The sequence below is a fragment of the Hypanus sabinus genome, chromosome 31 (assembly GCF_030144855.1).
Source record: "Hypanus sabinus isolate sHypSab1 chromosome 31, sHypSab1.hap1, whole genome shotgun sequence".
Lineage (NCBI taxonomy): Eukaryota > Metazoa > Chordata > Chondrichthyes > Myliobatiformes > Dasyatidae > Hypanus > Hypanus sabinus.
The window spans coordinates 15,831,378-15,852,423 of record NC_082736.1 but is presented as its reverse complement, the minus strand read 5'-3'; positions in this window follow the sequence as shown (position 1 = coordinate 15,852,423).

Genomic DNA, 21,046 nt, shown 5'->3' with positions numbered 1-21,046 from the left:
AGGTAGTTACCCAGTTTTAGCTTTCCGCTGACATTTCACATTTCGCTCATCAGTAAGGAATTCGTATTCAGATCATATTGACTTTATTTTATATTGCAAACTCCTTCTCTGTCTCCTTCAGCTCTGTCCCCTCTCTCGACCCTACAAACGATAAATGCGACAATAAAGTGGAAATATTACAGGATCCACTCAAACTGCTGCATTGGCTTCTGCTCAGTATTTTCTCAACTTGCTGTTCCCTGTCTCTCTTCCAGCGAACTTGGTGGCGATTGTGATCCTGTCCCGGGGAAAGTGCGGTCTCTCCAAATGTGTCAGCCGCTACCTGGTTGGAATGGCAGCGGCCGATCTCCTGGTCGTTATCTCGGATCCGCTACTGCGGGGGACTGTTCAGATTTATTTCCCCCGATCATTCCTACAAATAACTCCTGTGTGCAGACTGGTTTTTTGGTTGATTTATGCAAGCACAGCGGCCTCAGTCTGGTTGACTGTCGTTTTCACTATCGATTGATTTGTGGCTATATGCTCTGAGAAGCTGAAAACAAAATATTGCACCGAGAGAATGGCGGCTGTGGTTATCGGAACAGTGAGTGTGCTGGCCTGTTTGCAGACTATCCCCTGGGCCTTTGTTTACGGGCCTAAGAAAATAATTGATAGTGTTCTCTGGTATTGCGTTTATACTTCTAAATTCACAAGCTCTCCCTCATGGGCGGCATTTGAGATGTTTCACCGCATTTTAACCCCTTTTCTCCCATTTTTTTCTGATTTTGTTATTCAATATTGTGACTGTCAGGCAAGTCTTTACGGCCAGTCGAGCCCGTAGGCGGCTCCGGGGACAAAAGAGTGGAAAGAACGACAAGGACCGGGAGATGGAGAATCGACGCAAATCCATCGTTTTGCTGTTCAGTATAACCGGTAGTTTCATATTGTTATGGGTGACAATGGTGGTATTTTCTGTCTATAGACGGATTTCAATGAGTTTTGGTTATTCTGTCACGGATCCTCGTTACATCACCCAACACACATCGGAAATGCTGCAGATTCTCAGTCCCTGCACCAACACGTGTATTTACGCCCTGACTCAGAGCAAATTCCGAGCGGAACTAAAGAATACTGTGAAATACCCACTGAATCGGATTTTCAAAATCATTAAACGTGTGAAATAAATGCTGTGAAGTATTACAATTCTGTGGTAATGTTGTACCAGGAGCTAGAACAGATGACAGTGTGAATGTTGCACCCCAGCTCATAATTATCCTGTGCCCACTAATGATATCAAAAACTCAGTCTAGTTTGCAATTCATTGACATTATCAAACACCTTCTTCCCACTTGGCATCTTTCAGGTTTTAATTGAGTGTTCATAAAGGACAAACTTGAGATGCTGTGTGATTCAATCCAAAAGGATTTATAATGCTAGCAGGAGAATGAGGAAGAGAAACAGCGGCAGGTTCTGGAATCTAGTAAAAATAGCAGAGCGGAGTGTGACTGTAATTTCCCCAGTATTGACTGGGATTCTTTATTTAGAGGCTGAGAACAGCGATGTTCTGCTTGGCATCCTGAAAATATTGACCAGCATTGACAGCCGATACTATGTAGGTTTGTAGCGGATTTAAAATATAAGGTAAAACTTTGACAAACTTCTGTAGATGTACAGTGGAGAATATCCTGACTGGATGCATCATGGTCTGGTATGGAGACACCAATGACGTTGAATGGAATAGCCAGTGAAAAGCTGTGGATACAGCCAGTGCATCCCAGATGAAGCCATCCCCACCACTGAGCTCATTTACAGGGAACTCTGTCACAGGAAAGCAACATTTATCATCAAGGACTTCATCTATCAACACCACACCATCCAGGTGACGCTCGCTTCTCGATGCTGCCATCAATAAGGAGTTACAGGAAGCTCAGTTCCCACAGCACCTGGTTCAGGAATACCCATTACACCTCAAGGATAAGGATTTTGAAGCAAAAGGGATTATTTCACTCACTCAACAATGAAATTCAGGTTCTCCACAACTCATGTTCTCAATACATACTTTGTATTTTTTATCATTTTATTTATTTATGTTGTACTTACTCAAGAACTTACACTGGTTGTCTTTGTTGTCGTTTGTACATTGGTGCTCTGTCCATCTTGTTTGCGTGCGGTTTTGTTTACTGATCTACTGTGTTTCTTTGTATTTACTATGTTTTCACTCAAGAAAATGAATCCCAGCGTTGTATATGGTGACACATAAGTACTGCGAAAATAAATTTAAATTTGAACACTGCATTTCATATAACAAGCTTTGTGAGGATAGGTGGAGTAAGATAAGACTTTTCTCTTCGGAGGGAATAAAGATGACAGGCGTCTTGAAAGAGGTGCACAAGATTATCGGAGGCATAAATTGGATGGACAGACAAATACATATATCTTTTCTTTAGGGTGGAAGTGGCAGAAACTAAGGGACAAAATTTTAAGTTAATTGGAGGAAAGTATGGGGGGTATACGTGAGGTTAATTTTAAATGCGTGGAATTTGCTGCTAGGGGTCAAGGTCGAGATAGCTGCATTAGGGACATTTGAGAGACTCTGCAGTAGAATGCGGCTCGCAATTGAATTATTTCAATGGGAGACCATTTTGATAACAGTCATTCCCAAATGAGGACACAGTCTTGGGGCAATTTGTTAAACAGAGGGCAAACTAATGATCACATACCATCTTGTACTTCTTCCTCCCCTCCCTCCACCTTCTTAGTCTGACTTCTCATCTATTTGAATCGGGAGCAAGTTACAGCTTGTGATTCAGCTGGGAGCAGAGAATTCGACCGTGAAGGTAGGATTTAAGCCTACCTGCTCAATACCTGTGGAGGAGGGGGATCTGCGCAGGCGCGAGTGACGTCAGCGTCGAGCGCGCACTTTAAAAGGCAGGACTTCTTGTCAGAGCGGGCAGCGGACTCCGTGGAAGCAGAGTCCTGGGCTTTGGCTAAGTTGGAGTCCGTGGAAGCAGAGTCCTGGGCTTTGGCTAAGTTGGAGTCCGTGGAAGCAGAGTCCTGGGCTTTGGCTAAGTGGGCTTCGGCGTAAGGGGACTTCGGTAAGGCTGTGTGATTGCTCGCTGAGGGGAAGAAGGTAAGGCCGCTAGGTGCTTTTTAGACTTATTCTATTAATTCAGTTCAGGTATGGGGGAGACAGTCAGAGCAGTGGTGTGCTCCGTATGCAGTATGTGGGAAGTCAGGGTCAACACAGTTGTCCCTGATGACCACACCTGCAAGAGGTGCGTCCAGCTGCAGCTCCTATCAGCCCGAGTTAGGGAGTTGGAGCAGGAGCTGGATGAACTACGGATCATTCGGGAGGCAGAGGCAGAGATAGATAGGAGTTATCAGGAGGTAGTCACACCAAAAAAACAAGATTTAGGCAGATGGGTGACGGTCCAGAGAGGCAGGGGGAGCAGGCAGAGAGAGCAGAGCACCCCTGCGGCCACTCCCATTAACAATAAGTATACCGTACTGGATACTGTTGATGGGGATGACCTACCAGGAATGAGTTGCAGTGGTCCTGCCTCTGGCACAGATATTGAACCCTCAACTAGAAAGGGGAGGAGGGAAGAGAAGAGAGCGATAGTTTTAGGGGATTCTATAGTTAGGGGGGTAGATAGGAGATTTTGTGGAGCAGATCGGGAGTCTCGGATGGTATGTTGCCTCCCTGGTGCCAGGGTCCGGGACATCTGAGATCGGGTGCAGGCTATTCCTGAGAACGAGGGCATGAACCCAGATGTAGTGGTCCATGTAGGGACCAACGATGTAGGTAAGGTGAGTGAGGGGGTCCTGCTTAGAGAGTTCAGGGAGTTAGGAGTGAAGCTGAAAGGCAGGACATCCAGGGTGACAATCTCAGGATTGCTACCTGTGCCACGTGCGAGTGAGGCGAAGAATAGAATGATTATGCACATTAATACGAGGCTGAAAGCATGGTGCAGGAAGGAAGGGTTCAGGTTTTTGGATAATTGGTCTTTGTTCCAGGGACATTGGGATCTGTTTCGAAGGGACGGTCTACATCTGAACCGGAGGGGTACTAACATTCTTGCAGGAGTGTTTGCCAGTGCTGCTCGGGGGGGTTTAAGCTAGATGTGCAGGGGGCAGGGATCCAGATCCAGAGGGTTGGTCAGAAGGAGCATGGGGTTAAATGTGTAGAAGGTTTGGGTGATCTTGAGAAGGTAATCAAAATTCAGGGTGCAATTAGCCCGATGGAAGTTCAAGGAGCTGGGTTAGGTACAGTAGACAGTGTTTTAAGCAAAGAAAGGAGGAATGGGCTAAGAATTCTATACTTGAATGCGCGTAGTGTCAGAAATAAGACAGATGAGCTTGAAGCTCAGATGAAAATGAGGAACTATGATATTGTTGGGATAACGGAGACATGTCTGCAAGGGGATCAGGCCTGGGAATTGAGTGTACCAGGGTATACGTGCTATCGTAGAGACAGAAATATGGGAAGAGGGGGTGGGGTGGCCCTGTTGGTGAGGAATGAGATTCAATCCTCAGCAAGAGGTGACTTGGGAACAGGGGAAGTAGAGTCTGTGTAGATTGAGCTGAGGAACAGTAAGGGTAAAAAGACCCTAATGGGTGTTGTGTACAGGCCCCCAAACAGTAGCGTGGATATTGGGTACAAGTTGATTAGGGAGTTAACATTGGCATGTGCTAAAGGTAATGTAGTCGTTTTGGGAGATTTCAACATGCAGGTGAACTGGGAGAATCAGGTAGGTGCTGGACCCCAGGATAGGGAGTTTGTGGAGTGTCTAAGGGATGTATTTTTGGAACAGCTTGTGCTTGAGCCAAACAGGAACGAGGCTATTTTGGACTTGGTGATGTGTAATGAACAGGAATTGATAAGTGATCTTGAAGTAAAGGAGCCATTAGGAAGTAGTGATCAAAACATGATAAGTTTTTATCTACAATTTGAGAGGGATAAGGGCAGATCAGAGGTGTCAGTGTTGCAATTAAATAAAGGAGACTACGGAGCCATGAGGGAAGAGCTGGCCAAAGTTAAATGGCCGGATGCCCTGGCAGGAAAGACAGTGGATCAGCAGTGGCAGATATTCTTGGGCATAATACAAAAGATGCAAAAGCAGTTCATTCCAATGAGAAGGAAGGATTCAAAGAGGGGGAAGGGGCCACAGTGGTTGACAAAGGAAGTCAGAGATTGTATAGCATTAAAGAAAAAGAAGTATGACAGGGCTAAGATGAGTGGGAATACAGATGATTGGGAAAGTTTTAAGGAGCAGCAGATCTTAACTAAAAAAGCAATACGGAGAGAAAAAATCAGGTATGAGCTCAGTCTAGCCAGGAATATAAAAGGGGATAGCAAAAGCTTTTTTAGCTATGTGAAGAGAAAGAAGATAGTTAAGAACAATGTTGGCCGCTTGAAGAATGAATTGGGAGAAATTGTTATGGGAAACAGGGAAATGGCAACAGAATTTATTGCGTACTAGAGATCTGTCTTCACCAGGGAGGACACAAGCAATCTCCCAGATGTATGGATGGGCCAGGGTCATAAGATATCAGAGGAATTGAGACAGATTGACATTAGGAAAGAAACTGTGATGAGTAGACTGGTAGGAGTGAAGGCCAATGAATCCCTGGGTCCAGATGGTCTGCATCCATGGTTCTAAAAGAGGTGGCTCAGGAAATTGCGGATGCATTGGTAATAATTTTCCAATGTTCCTTAGATTCAGGATCAGTTCCTGAAGGTTGGAGAGTGGCTAATGTTATCCCACTTTTCAAGAAGGGAGGGAAGGAGAAAACGGAGAGCTATCGCCCTGTTAGCCTAACGTCAGTCGTGGGGAAGATGCTTGAGTCCATTATTAAGGACGAAATAGTGGCACATATAGATGGCAGAAATAGGATTAGGCCGAGCCAGCATGGATTTACCAAGGGCAAATCATGCTTGACTAATCTGTTGGAGTTTTTTGAGGGTGTAACAAGGATGTTAGACGAGGGTAAGCCAGTGGATGTTGTATACCTAGATTTTCAGAAGGCATTCGATAAGGTGCCACGTAGGAGATTGGTGAGTAAAATCAGAGCTCATGGCATTGGGGGCAGGGTTTCAACATGGATAGAAAACTGGTTGGCAGATAGAAAGCAAAGGGTAGCAGTGAATGGGTGTTTCTCGGACTGGCTGGAGGTGACTAGTGGGGTATCACAGGGCTCTGTATTGGGACCACAGCTCTTTACGATTTATGTCATTGATTTAGATGAGGGCATTGAAAACTATATCAGCAAGTTTGCTGACGATACTAAACTGGGCGGCAGTGTGACATGCGAAGAGGACGTTAGGAGAATACAGGGAGACTTGGATAGGCTGGGTGTGTGGGCAGATACTTGGCAGATGTCATTCAATGTGAATAAATGTGAAGTTATCCACTTTGGAAGCAGGAACAAGAGGGCAGAGTATTGTCAGAACGGTGTAGAGTTAGGTAAGGGAGAAATGCAAAGAGACCTAGGAGTCCTAGTTCACCAGTCAATGAAGGTGAATGAGCAAGTGCAACAGGCAGTGAAGAGGGCAAATGGAATGTTGGCCTTTGTTACAAGGGGAATTGAATACAAGAGCAAGGATGACCTTTTGCATTTGTACAGGGCCCTGGTGAGACCACACCTGGAATATTGTGTACAGTTTTGGTCTCCAGGTTTAAGGAAGGACATTCTGGCATTTGAGGAAGTGCAGCGTAGATTCACTAGGTTGATTCCTGGGATGGCAGGGCTGTTTTACGCAGAGAGATTGGAGAGGTTGGGCTTGTACACGCTGGAATTGAGGGGATCTGATTGAAACGTTTAAGATAATTAAAGGATTTGATAGGATTGAGGCAGGAAATATGTTCCAGATGTTGGAAGAGTCCAGTACCAGCAGGGCATGGTTTGAGAATAAGAGGTCAGTTATTTAAAACAGAGTTGAGGAAGAGCTTCTTCTCCCAGAGAGTTGTGCAGGTGTGGAATGCACTACCTTGGAAGACGGTGGAGGCCAATTCTCTGGATGCTCTCAAGAAGGAGCTAGATAGATATCTGATGGATAGGGGAATCAAGGGATATGGGGACAAGGCAGGGGCTGGGTATTGATAGTGAATGATCAGCCATGATCTCAGAATGGCGCTGCAGACACGAGGGGCCGAATGGTCTACTTCTGCACCTATTGTCTATTGTCTATTGTTTTCCAGTGCAGATGAAGGACCTGGACCGAAGTTTTGGCTGTTTACACTTTGTCATAGTTGCTGACTTGCCTGCAGAGTTTCTGCAGTGTTTTGTGTTTGTTCCAAGCTCATTCGAGCCATGTTAGGCAGGAACTGGGGAAAGTAGAGACCCGGAGTAGCTGTGATTTGTGAACTCACATCTCATCTTTGAGACTTATTGAGAAACAACTGCTTCAGAATTCAAACTGTTTCTGTGAGGGGGAAAGAAAAGGATGCAAGATCTAAGAACATTGGATGATCAGAGATCTCGTAAGTATAGTAAAAGAAAAAAAAACTATCTGGATAGTTTAGGAAGCGGAAATTGGAGAAAGCCCTTGACAACTATTCAGTGATATGGAAATTAAAGAGAGAAGCAGCAGTGCTGAATAATGCTGGCGATTGAGGAATGATTTTGCTGAGCAAGACTGGCGTGAATACCAACTCGTATTGTACATATATTAGATACAACAGGGGCACCACAGAGAACGTTGATATGTAGGACACCACAAGCACTGAAGAGGGAACATATGCTTAGAGACAGAGAAAGTGGGAAAACCACGAAATTAATATTTCATGTTGGTATTCATCAATGGGAAAGTCATGGAGAACAGAAAGATCGGGAGGGATACGTTGATTTTCCATGACACATTGATAGCCAGCTGCTGGGTGTGTTCGGCGTCCCAAAGAACACTGGGGGGGGGGAATAAAACATCAGGGCTGGAAACCACAACATCCATCGACACAAAATTTCGTGCAGATGTGGATAGTTGGGAAGTTTGCCAAATGATTCAGCAGAACATAGACCAACTGGAAATGAGGGCAGAAAAATGGCAGATAAAGTGTTGTATTCTGTGAATTGAAATTCATAGATTTTATTTTTCTGAATTCTTCTCCCTATTGGAGTATGATGTTATGACTGTGACATGCTCTGCCACTGGATGTGGGATATTAGAGGGTCGATCCGCGCCCCCGATAATTTGTCATGAGGGAAATGCACCAGATTCAGTTCCCGACTGAATGTGCGAAGGAAGTAGATGTGTGAACGACAGACCAAGGATCGCCAAGGATGCTGACATCAGGCTTTAAAAGAAATACCAGGATGACGTATTGCCCTGCAGGATCAGGAACGTGTCTGACTATGTTTAAGTATTAGATATTTTTAAAAAATGCATCCTTGAGAGCTTCATGTGGCAATACAGAGATGGTCCCATTGGGAAATTGTTCGTGAGGTAGGCAATGTGTCAATGGAAAAGAACCATTTGACTCCACAGCACAGAACTCAGGATGTTTCAACCCAGTTTTGGGACACGGAGATGGATAGTCTGGTAATTAATGCTTATTTGATTATCAGAAAACAAATCTGACAAGTGTGCATGAGTAGAAGTTACGATGCCTTGAAAAGGTACTCAGCCCCAACCCTTTGATCACATTATTGATATTAAAATGACCTGCTTTGATCAACTGAACTGAGAATTGTTTTTTTTTTGTATGAACTTTACACTCTTGTTTTCCAGAGTACAGCACACAAACAGGGAATAATGCAAAGCATGAGAAACTGAAACTTTTATAACTGAAGTGTTGGCAGGTTATAACGCCTTTGCTAGTTGGATAACCCCTCGTAGCTATCACAGTCTGTAGCTGCTTTGGCTAAGTTTCTATTTGCTTTGCACAAGTGATGAAGCAAGACTTGCCCATTCCTCTTTGTAAAATTGTCAAGCTGTGTCATATTAGTTGGGGAGCGACGGTAGGCATCAATACTGCGGTCTTGCCAGAGATGTTCGATCGGGTTAAGTTCAGGACACTGACTGGGCCTTTCAAGGAAATCAATTTTATTCATATGAAACGACTTCATAGCCGCTCTGACAGTGAGTTTTTGTTTGTTCTCCAGCATAAAGACAGACTTCCTCCCCAGTTTAAGCCTTTTAGTAGGTTCTTTATCCGGGCACTCTCTGTGTTTATCAGCATTTATCTTCCCAACAATCCTAACTAGATTTCCTTTCACAGTAGGTCAAAAGCATCCCATAGTATGATGCGACATCCACCGTTCTTTATAGAAGGAATGATATTATCTAGCTCATGTGCAGTATTAGACTTACACCACTGCTGAGGTCAGAAAGTTCCACTTTGGTCTCATCCGACCATAATTCCACATTCCTGCATTAATCCACATATTTACAGTATCTACAAAGTAGAAATTTTGGAAAGGAGGTATATATTTTTTTTTAATCAGATCATCCTTTCCATTCTTACATGAAAAAAAGTATCTGCAAGGATAGAGATTGAAAAGTCGGAAAATTCATCGGGCATGAATAATTCTAAAACCACACAATTTTGATTTTAATTTTTTAGGAATTGTTGAAAGGTTTTGAAATTTTTCATTTGATTGTTATGATGAACACTTTTTGTAGATTATCCCAAAAATCGTACTTCGATATATTGAGAAAATGAGACAGTAAAATGTGACAGTAACTGTGCAGTCTGAATACTATTTCCACGCTCTGTCCCTGCAGGTATATCTACATTGGGGAAATGAGAGTCATATCAGAGCGAATTATTGAGAGTTCAGTGCCACTGTGCAAGGAGTGTGTAAGGAGGAAGGGTAAAGACGCTTGTGTTACGGATTCAGCAACAATAAATATATGAGTGAGGCAGGGGTTTTTATAACAAATAAAACATTTATTAAACACTGAAAAACAAACCCCCAAAAGTAAACAAACCACTCACGTAACCAAAAGTCAGCTGCTGTGCGGCAGCTTAAACAGTTCTTAAAACAATGAAGCTTAAACAGTTCTTAAAGCGATGTTGCAAATGCAGTTCTTCAAAGTAGTACTGCAAAAGTTCAAAATGCTTACAGTCCATTTAAGGGAGAGACTTTTTAAGACGATTTAAATTCTGTTTCACGTCGTGTTGTTGCGATTCCCAGTCGAACTACTTTTCCCACGAAGAATTTACGAAGATGGAAAATGAAACGGCTTAAAGCAATTGACCTTTCCTTTACAAAACTGTACTCAATCCTTTCTGCTATTTCACAGGTATTAACACGAGCACAGTCAACGAATTCCTTCCGAATGAGGATCAAACAAGGTCGACCCTGTTTCACCGTCGAAATCGACTTTTATCTCCCGAACTCCGATCTTCACTCTCCACTGATTTTCAACTAGCAGTATTATATAGAAACTGCTGGCAATGACCTTTTAAACTTTAGACATTAAAAAAAAAACTCAATCTTTCAACTAAACTGTGTCATAACATTGAATCACGCAGTGGCATGATGTCAACATGGAAAATTCAGCCACGAACTGCCCCTTCTCAAAGGGAGGGGTTCTCCTTTTATACTCTGTAAAGAAAACCTGTCACAGGACCTCTACTGTCGGGAAAATGACGTCACTCCACCATCACAAGACCATTACCTCAAGTCCAGTCTACCCTCAACACCTGTCACGTGACAAGTACACCACTGTCATGTGTCACGTGTGTGTAACACTTTTTACAGGGAACCCTGGATGTCAGGAGGTTTTGCGATATTTGCTGAAGTAATAGGAAGCAATTGGTAGGGAAAGAACACTGAAAACTGGCGAGGTCAATCCGTAGCATCGTAGGATGCGAACCAGAGTGTCAGAGAAGATAGTGGAGCCGAGGGTGAAAATAAATGATGTTACAGATTTATGCAAAATCACAAATAGAAGGGTTGTGTGTGCTGGTAATAATCTTCTGAGGTGTGTCTATTTCACTGCGAGGAGCCACTGACGAGCTGAGGGCATGGATTGACACATGGAATTATGACATTATAGCCATTAGTGAAACTTGGCTACAGGAGAGGCAGGACTGGCAGATCAATGCCCCAGGGTTCCGATGTTTCAGACATGATAGAGGCGGTGGGATGAAGGGTGGGGGGCGTAGTGTCATTGCTTTTCAGGGAAAACGTTCTAGCAGTGCTCAGGCAGGGCAAAATAGACGGCTGTCTACGAGTCAAATGGATGGAGCTGAGAAACGGGAACGGTATGACAACATTAATGGGGTTGTATTATACAGCACCCAATAGTCAGCGAGAATGGGAAGAGCAAATCTGCAAAGAGATAGCGGACAACTGCAGGAAACATAGAGTTATGATAATAGAGGATTTTAATTTTCCACATTTTGCATGTGACTCCCATACCGTTAAAGGAGTAGACGGGTTAGAGTTTGTAAAATATGTTCAGGGAAGTTTTCTAGATCAATATATAGAGTTACCGACTGGAATGAATGCAATATTAGATCTCCTATTAAGAAACGAGCTAGGACAGGTGACGGTGGTATGTGTAGGGGAACGATTTGATTCCAGTGACCATAACACCATTAGTTTCAACGTGATCATGGATAAAATTAGATCTGGACCTCAGGCTGCGGTTCTAAACTGGAAATGTCTAAATTTGAAGAAATGAGAAAAAATCTAAAAGAGCATGAACGGGGACAGGTTGTTCTCTGGCAAGGTTATCGCTAGTAAGCGGGAGGCCTAGGAAGTAGAAATTTTGAGAATGCAGAGTTTCTATGTTCCTGTCACGATTAAAGGCAAAGTGAATAAGAATAAGGAACCTTGTTTCTCGAGCGATATTGGAAATCAGATAAAGAAGAACAGAGATATCTATGACATGTATAGCAAACGGAGCAAATAAGGTACTTGAGTATAAAAAGTGCAAAAAAAAAATACTTAAGAACGAAATCAAGAGGGCCAAAAGGAGACATGAGGTAGCTTTGGCAATCAAGGTGAAGGATAATCCAAAGAGCTTCTACAGGTATATTAATAGCAAAAGGATCGTAAGGGATAAAATTTGTCCACTTGAAGATCAGAGTGGTTGGCTATGTATGGAACCAAAAGAAATGGGGTAGATCTTAAATGGTATTTTCCCGTCTGTATTTACTAAGGAAATTGTCATGGAGTCAATGGAAATAGGGGAAACAAGTAGGGAGGTCATGGAACCTATACAAATTGAAGAGCAGGAGGTGCTTGCTATCTTGAGGTGAATCAGGGTAGATAAATCCCGAGGATCTGATAGGGTATTCCCTCGGACCTTGAAGGAGGCTAGTGATGAAATTGCAGGGGCCCTGGCAGATATATTTTAAATGTCCGTATCGTTGCTCGAAAAGCAATCCAGGAAATTACAGGCTGGTATGTTTGACGTCGATAGTGGGTAAACTATTGGAAGGAGTACTAAGAGAGAGGATCTACAAGTATTTAGATAGACAGGGTCTTATTAGGGAGAGTCAACATGGTATTGTGCGTGGCAGTTCATGTTTAACAAACCTATTAGAGTTTTTCGAGGAGATTACAAGGAAATTGGATGAAGGGAAGGCAGTGGACTTTGTCTACATGGACTTTAGTAAGGCCTTTGCCAAGGTTCCGCATAGGAGGTTAGTTAGGAAGATTCAGTCGCTAGGTATACAGGATGAGGTAGTAAACCGGATTAAACATTTGCTCATTGGAGAAGCCTGAGACTGGTAGCGGAGGATTGCTTCTCTGAGTGGAGGCCTGTGCCCAGTGGTGGGCCACAGGGATCGGTGCTGGGTACATTGTTATTTGTCATCTATGTAAATGACCTGGATGAGAGTGTCCTCAATTGGATCAGCAAATTTGCTGATGATACAAAGATTGGAGGTGTAGTGGATAGTGGGGAAGGTATTAAAAGCTTGCAGAGGGATCTGGACCAGCTGGAAAAATAGGCTGAAAAATGGCAGATGGAAATTAATGCAGACAAGGTTGAGGTATTGCACTTTGAAAAGAACAACCAAGGTAGAACATACAAGGTAAATGGTAGGGCACTGAGGAGTGCAGTAGAACAGAGGGATCTATGAATACAGATAAAAAATTCCCTAAAAATGGCGTCACAGGTAGATAGGTTAGTAAAGAGAGCTTTGGTACATTGGCCTTTATAAATCAAAGTATTGAGTATAAGAGTTGAAAAGTTATAGTAAGGTTGTCCAACGCATTGGTGTTTGGAGTACTGTGTGCAGTTCTGTTCACCGAATTACCGGAAGCATATTAATAAGTTTGCAAAGGTGCAGAGAAGGTTTACAAGGATGTTGCCAGGACTTGATAAACTGATTAAAGAGAAAGGTTGGATATGTTAGAACTTTATTCTCTGGAGCATAGAAGAATGAGGGGAGACTTGATAGAGATTTATAAAACATGATAGGTATAGATAGAGTGAATGCAAGCAGGCTTTTTCCACTGAGGGTAGGGGAGAAAATAAAATAAAATAACATGGGTTAAGGGTGAAGAGTGAAAAGTTAAAGGGAACATTAGTGAGGGCTTCTTCACACAGAGAGTGGTGGGAGTGAGGAACGAGCTGCCAAATGAAGTGGTAAATGCGGGCTCACTTTTGACATTTAAGAAAAACTTGGACAAGTACATGGATGAGAGGGGTATGTCGGTGAATGGGACAGGTGCAGGTCAGTGGGACTAGCCATAAAAATGGTTCGGCACAGCTAAAAAGGGGACAAAAGGCCTGTTTCTGTGGTTCTATCAAAAGTGTACAGAGAGTTTGAAAGAAAAAATCCGAAGGGCAATACAAATTACAAATTATAAGTGCAAATAAGATTAGGTGAATAACCAATAATGACAATAATAAAGATATATTAATAAGTGTTTTATGAATATGAAGAGCAATACGGTCACCAGAGAATGAGTGGGGCCCCACCTGGTAATATCTAAGTGACGATCTATTTATGGGGCCAGATGAGGTTGACAGAGTCTTGTCTGTATTCACTGGGAAGAAAAGCATAGTGATTGGTGATTTCAGTTTGTGTAATGAATTTCCACTGCACATTAGGATTAAGAAGCAGGTGCTGAATGTCTCACTAGGGATAAAAGTGTTTATTTCCACAGCCCCGATGAAACATTTCTCAGGCTGCTATTGGAGACAATGAAGGATATTGTAAAGGAATTGAGAAATTTAAATCGTCAATGGTGGCATGGAATTGAGTGTGATAACTTTGAGGCAATATGTTATGGAGTGTTAAATAATGATTGGACACATAGTAAGTTGTGGGGGCTCAGCGAGTTCTGAAGGAAATAGGTTTAAAAATATGACACAGAAGCACAATTCGGCCATTTTCATTATGATGAGTTTATTATCCCAATCAATCCCATTCCGTGCATTCTCAGCATAACTTTTGACCCCCTCACTAGTCAAGAATATATGACCCTCCATTTAAAACATACCCAGTGACTTAGCCTGCACAACCATCTTCAGCAATGAATTCCACACATTCTCCACCTATTTGCTGAACAAATTCTCCTTATCTCTATCCGAAATAAACATCTTTCTATTCATTGGCTACGCCATCTGGTCTCAGAATCCCTAACTACAGGAACCATTCTCTTTACTTGCTTTCTTAATAGCCTTTTCAATATTCAATACGTTTCAGTTAGATATCTCCTCACGGAAACAGGCCATCTCTGTCCTTCTAGGCCGTGCCGAACGCTTACTCTCATCTAGTCCCACAGATCTGCACTCAGCCCATAACCCTCCATTCCTTTCCGGTACATATACCTCTCATTATTCTGAACTCCACTGAGTACAGGCCCAGAAACATCCAAAAACGACTAATATTCTTAACTCTTTCATTCCTGGGATCATTCCAATGGACTTCCTCTGGACTTCTCCAAATGCCAGAACAATTTATCTTATCTTGGGGCCCAAATTCTTCACAATATCTGTGTGTTAGACCAATGCCTTAAAAAGTCTTAACAGTACATCTTTGTTTTTTTTTTAATTTCTCGTCCTCTCGAAATGAATGTTCATATTACATTTACCTTCCTCGGCACCACTCAATCTAACCTTTAGGGAATCCTGCATGACGGCACACATGACCCTTTGCACCTATCACTTTAATTTATTGAGATAATGACAGTACATACATGTTAATCTATCCCTCTATCATTCTGTCGCACTCAACTCAATCATAAGCAAATTTTTGAGTCGCTGATAAGGACTACAGCTGGAGTATGCTACACACTGGACCATCAACAATTCACCTACAGGCACAACCGTTGATAGCCTACACACCATCTTTGCTCAACTGGAGAAGAAGCATGCTTATATGAAAATTCTGTTCTTGGACTACAGTTCAGCATTCAACACCATAATTCCCTCCAGGCTTGACAAGAAGGGCAGAGACATGCGCTTTCAGCCTACTTTGTGCAGGTGGATACTGGATTCCCAGCAGATCACTAGTAAGTGGTAAGGTGGGCTTCCTCACCTCTGCCCTTCTGACCACAACACTGGTGCCCCACGGGGCCCTGTCTTAAGCTCCCTCATTTACTCTCTGCATAGCTATGACTGCGTCGCCATCCACAACTTCAAGCTGCTAATTAAGTTTGCTGACAATACTACATTGATTGGCCTTATCTCAAGTAATAACGAGACAGCATAAAGTGAAGCATACAGTGAAGGAGTCATCAGCCTTAAAAACCGGTGACAAGAAAACAACCTTTCCTTTAATGTCGCAAAAAGAAAGGAGCTGGTTCAGGACTACAGGAGGAACGGACACAGTCTAACCCTGATTTACATCGATGTACCTGGGGTTGAAAGTGTGGACAGCTTTAAGTTCTTCAGCATGCATATCACCGAGGATCTCACGTGGTCTCTACATACCGATTGTATGGTGAAAATAATCACAGCAACAACTCTTTCACCTCAGACCATAGAACTATAGAATACTACAGCACAGAAAACAAGTTAATCGGCCCTTCTAGTCTGTGCCTAAACTCTGTTTCGCGAGTTCCATTGACCTACAACCTGTCCGTAACCCACCAGACCTCTCCCATCCGTGGATCTATCTAATTTATACTTAAAACTTGAGAGCCTGTATTTACCACGTCAGATGACAACTCGTTCCACGCTCCCACCACTCTTTGAGTGAAGACGTTCCCTCTAATGTTCCATCTAAAACTTTCCCATTTCACCCTAAAGCCGTATCCTCTCGTATTTACCTCTTCTAATCTAATTGGAAAGAGCCTATTGGCATTTACTCTGTCTATACACCTCATAATTTTGTAAACCTCTATCCAATTCCCCCTCATTCTTCTACGCTCCAGGGAATAAAATCCTAACCTGTACAATCTTTCCCTGTAACTCAACTCCTGAAGACCCGGCAAATCCCTAGAAATTTTTTTCTGCACTCTTTCAATCTTACTGATATCCTTCCTATAGTTAGGGGACCAGAACTGCACACAATACTCCATATTTGGCCTCACCAATATCTTATACAACCTCACCATAACATCCCAATTCCTATACACAATGTTTTAATTTATGAATGCCAGAATGCCAAAAGCCTTCTTTACAACCCTGTCAACCTGTGACACCACTTTCAGGGAATTATGAATCTGAACTCCCAGATCCTTTGTTCCTCCGCACTCCTCAGTGCCCTACCATTTACTGTGTATGTCCTACTTTGATTTGTCCTTCCAAAATGCAACACTTCATACTCGTCTGCATTAAATTCCATCTTCCATTTAATGGCCCATTTTTCCAGATGGCCCAGAATCCTCTCTAAGCTTTGAAAACTTTCCTTGCCGTCCACAATACCTCCAAACTTAGTGTCATCAGTAAACTTGCTGATCCAATTTACCACATTATCATATAGATCATTTATATACACAACAAACTGCAAATGACTGTGCACAGATTCCTGAGGCAAACCACTAGTCACAGACCACCAGTCTAAGAAGCAATCATCCACTGCATTCTCTGTTTACTCCCACACAGATAATTTCGAATATAGTTTACATGGATACCGTGTGTCTGAACCTTCTGAAATAGCTTCCAATGTGTGACCGAGTCCTTACTAAAGTCCATGTAGACAACACACACTGCCTTTCCTTCATCTACTTTCTTGGTAACTTCCTCGAAAATCTCTACAAGATTGGCCAAACACGATCTACCATGCACAAAATCATGCTGACTATGCTGAATCAGCCCTTGGCTATCCAAATACTTGTTTTTCCGATCTCTCAGAACACCTTTCAATAATTTACCTACTACAGATGTCAGGCGCACCGGCCTATAATTACTTGGTTTACTTCTGGAGACTTTTTTTATACAACAGTACAACATGAGCTACTTTCCATTTCTCCGGCTCCATGGCTAAGGAGATCTTAAATATTTCCATCAGCGCCCCTGTAATTTTTCCTCTCAGGATCCGTGGAAATATCATGTCAGGCCCGGGCAATTTATCTGCCTTGCTTCGCTGTAAGACAGCAAGCACATCCTCCTCTTTAATCTCTCTGCTTGTTTCCCTTCCTTCCACATACACTATGCCAGTTTCTTGAGTAAATACTGATGGAAGTAAACTGTTTGAGAACTTCCTCCATCTCGTGAGGCTCCACACATAGACAACCACTGATTTTCTAGGGGACCAAATTTATCCTTTACTATCCTTTTACTCTTAATATACTTGTAGAAACCTTTCTGGTTTCCCTTCATATTATCTGCAAAAGCAACCTCATGCCTTATTTTTGTCTTCCTCATTTCCTTCTTTCGTATTTTCTTATATTTTCTATACTCTTCAAGTACCTCATTTGTTCCTTATTGCCTATATTGTATAAAACACTCTTAGTCCTTAACCAGATCGCCAATATCCCTTGAAAACCAAGGTTCGCTATGCCTGCTGACATTACCTTCAGTCCTGGAAAGAGCATGCAAACCAGGCACTCTCAAAATTTAGGCTTTGAATGTCTGACACTTACTGAACACATCCTTGCCAGAAAACAACGCATCCCAAACAACTCTTTCTTGATCCTTTCTCACTTCTACAAAATTTGCCCTTCTCCAATTTAGAACCTCAACTCGAGGACCAGACCTATCCTTATCCATAATTATCTTGAAACTAATGACATTATGGTCACTGGACCCAAAATGTTCGCCTACACATGCTTCGTCGCCTGACTCGACTGGTTCCCTAATGGGAGATCAAGTATTTCATCCTCTCTTGTTGGTACTTCTACATGTTGATTTGGTATGTCCATTGGCCGTAAGATACTGATCTTTGTATGCACGGGTGACAGAAAGAAAGAGGCCTTCTTCCTCACTCTATACAATCAGTATGTAGGAACTCTTCTCATTTTGTGACTATGACATTGGTGCAAATTTGCCCCAGGGACTCTGGTTTTTCACCCTTCCCCTTGAAAATATCCTGCTGCTGCACCTGTACACTCTGGACACAAGCGCCCGGGAGGCAGCACGCCATCATGGTGTCTCTTTTGCTGCCACAGTATCTCCTCTCTGTCCGCACTGACTACTGAGTCACCCGTCGCGATCAAACTGTCTGACTTTTCCCTTCGATGCCACAGGGAAATCACCAGGATTTCTTCATCTCCTTTTGAACTTAGAGAAATTTCCAGAACCAGGTGCAGGCAAAAGTTTCCAGGAAGTGTCAGTGGACTCAAACTGACTGTCTGAGAACCACGCTTAAAAACTGTTACGCTTTTGGCATTGAAGGTCATGGAGATCAGGCCCTCATGGCAAGTGTTCGATGGCTCAAATAGAAGGTGACAGCACCGTGTTCCTTCAATATGAATGAATATTCTAATAGTGTTCATCTTGTGTTAGTTTGCCTTCCTTGGAGCACAGCGATATACAAGTGATGATTGAGAGTAAAGAAATTGTGAAGGTCATAGGTTGATGAATAATAGGAAACCTTTCCATTTAGATCTGAAAGTTTGACGTCCATGCAGAAGTGCGTGATGCAGACCAAGAGTCTGAGCAAGGCCAGGGAATACTTAACAAATGGAATGAGAAGAAACACGGGAGGGGCAAGGGACCTTGGAGAGCATGAGGACCTATCTTCAAAGATAGGGGATTATCTTGGTCGGTCAGATAAAAGACAGATAGAGACTTACCTTTGGTGTGTGAAGGTACTGAATGCCAGAGCAGGTGGCTCTGCTGCAACTACAGAAACATAATCTGAGCCACATATGAATAGTTGTGTACAGTCCTGGTCATTACACCCAGGGACGTACAGACATAGCAACATTAAAATTCAAAGAGGGAGTCCACACTCTATTGTGCAAGTGCACTTCTCCATTCAATGTTAGACAAGATTTCATGAGAACCCTAACTATATAATACGATATACCCACTCTTGTCACTGCTTTGTTAGTCAAGCATCCACCAACAGTTTTGGCAAGATAAACAAATCAATGCTCCCATCTCTCTTCAGGGAAAAAAAAGCTTCAAAGACAGGAATGATTAAATAATCACCCTGAAAGTAAGTACCACGGGGCTTAATGTTTATCACACTTTTAGACTAGCACTATGTGCTGAAATATTAGCGTCATAATCTGCCACATAATGATCTTTCACCTTATGAGTTACCTTTGCCTGCAGCTGTTGGACTTTATTTTGCATTTTGTTACTGTTTCAACTAGTACTATCACAATGAACTGCATTAGTTTTTTGTCCCACTGTGGTGAAGTCTGTGAAAATCTAATATTCTATTACATTCAAGGCACAATTTTGAGTTCGGAAAATGTTGAGCCTTAAAGAACAAGCGATCATAACATTATGAGTCTCTGACAAATTTGTGTGAGTATATCAGTAAAAATCAATTAAATTGAATTTCAAAAGGCGAAGTTTTTGCAGTAGTGGTAAGTTCTCAGAAGGCAAACTGTAAGAAGCTACTTAGTAAACACAAAGTACACTGCAGATGCTGTGCTTGTACGTCTTGAAGAAACTGCTCGATGCTTAGTCAGCTAAGGAACGATGCTATCGAATTTATGATGTTATAAATGCAGTGCCCAAGGTCAAGAGAAGCAATAAAAAACAACAGATCACCTACATGGATGAAGAAACATATTTATAAACTATTGAAGAAAAGACAACTATATAAAGAATACAGAGAAAAGTAATACATTTTAACTATAGGACATATGAAAATATGACAGCTGTATTCAAATAGGAAATTAAGATTACCAAAGGCACGTTGAGAAGGATATTGCTGATAATGCTATGATAGACGCCAAGAGATTTTGTCAATATTTTTGTCATAAAAGAAACGTAAAGTGGGAATAACAGTGGTGTGTTACATTATACGGAGGAGTACATAGCTGATAATCTTAACTCTTATTTTGCGAAAGTGTTCAGCTGCAAGGATGTTAATAGCAAGACAGTAAGTGTAGAGAAAAAATAAATTTGCTTAAAATGACTTAGAGAGCTTAGAAAATGAGGTGCTGCTTCAGCTGAAAAAGCTGAAAGTTAAGCAATCTCACTGTCAGACAACATATATCCAAGGGTACTTAAAGAAGTCTATAAAATTGTGATTTCTTTAACTTCATTAAAAATACAAAAATTTAACTTTTTTTTTGAAAATTCTGTGAAGATTGGTGAAAAGCTTAAGTACTTGAAAAGGGCTGACATTTTCCAGTTATTGAAGAAAGGTGACAGCATTGACCCTTGAAACTCTTTATCAATATGATTAACGTGTATTGTGCGTAAAATAAGGGAACCATTAATAAATAACGAGTTGAAAAAGCATCTGATAAGAACAGGCATGCAACAAATGGGAATAAAATGATCCTTGTCTGTTTGACTGCCAGTGACTAGCCGTATTCCGCAGGGGTCACTGTTCCGACCGCTTCCTATATAAATGATACAGATGATGAAATAGTAGGATTTGCTGCCAAGCTTGCAGTTGATTCGAAGATTGATGGAGGGGTAGGTAGTGTTGAGGAAAAAGGTAGAATGCAGAAGGACTTCTATAGATAAGGAGAATGGCAAGAGGGTGGCAAATGCAATACAATGTCGGAAAGTGCATGGTCGTGAACTTTGTTAGTAGTAGTAAATGCGCAGAATATTTTCTAAACGGAGAGAAAA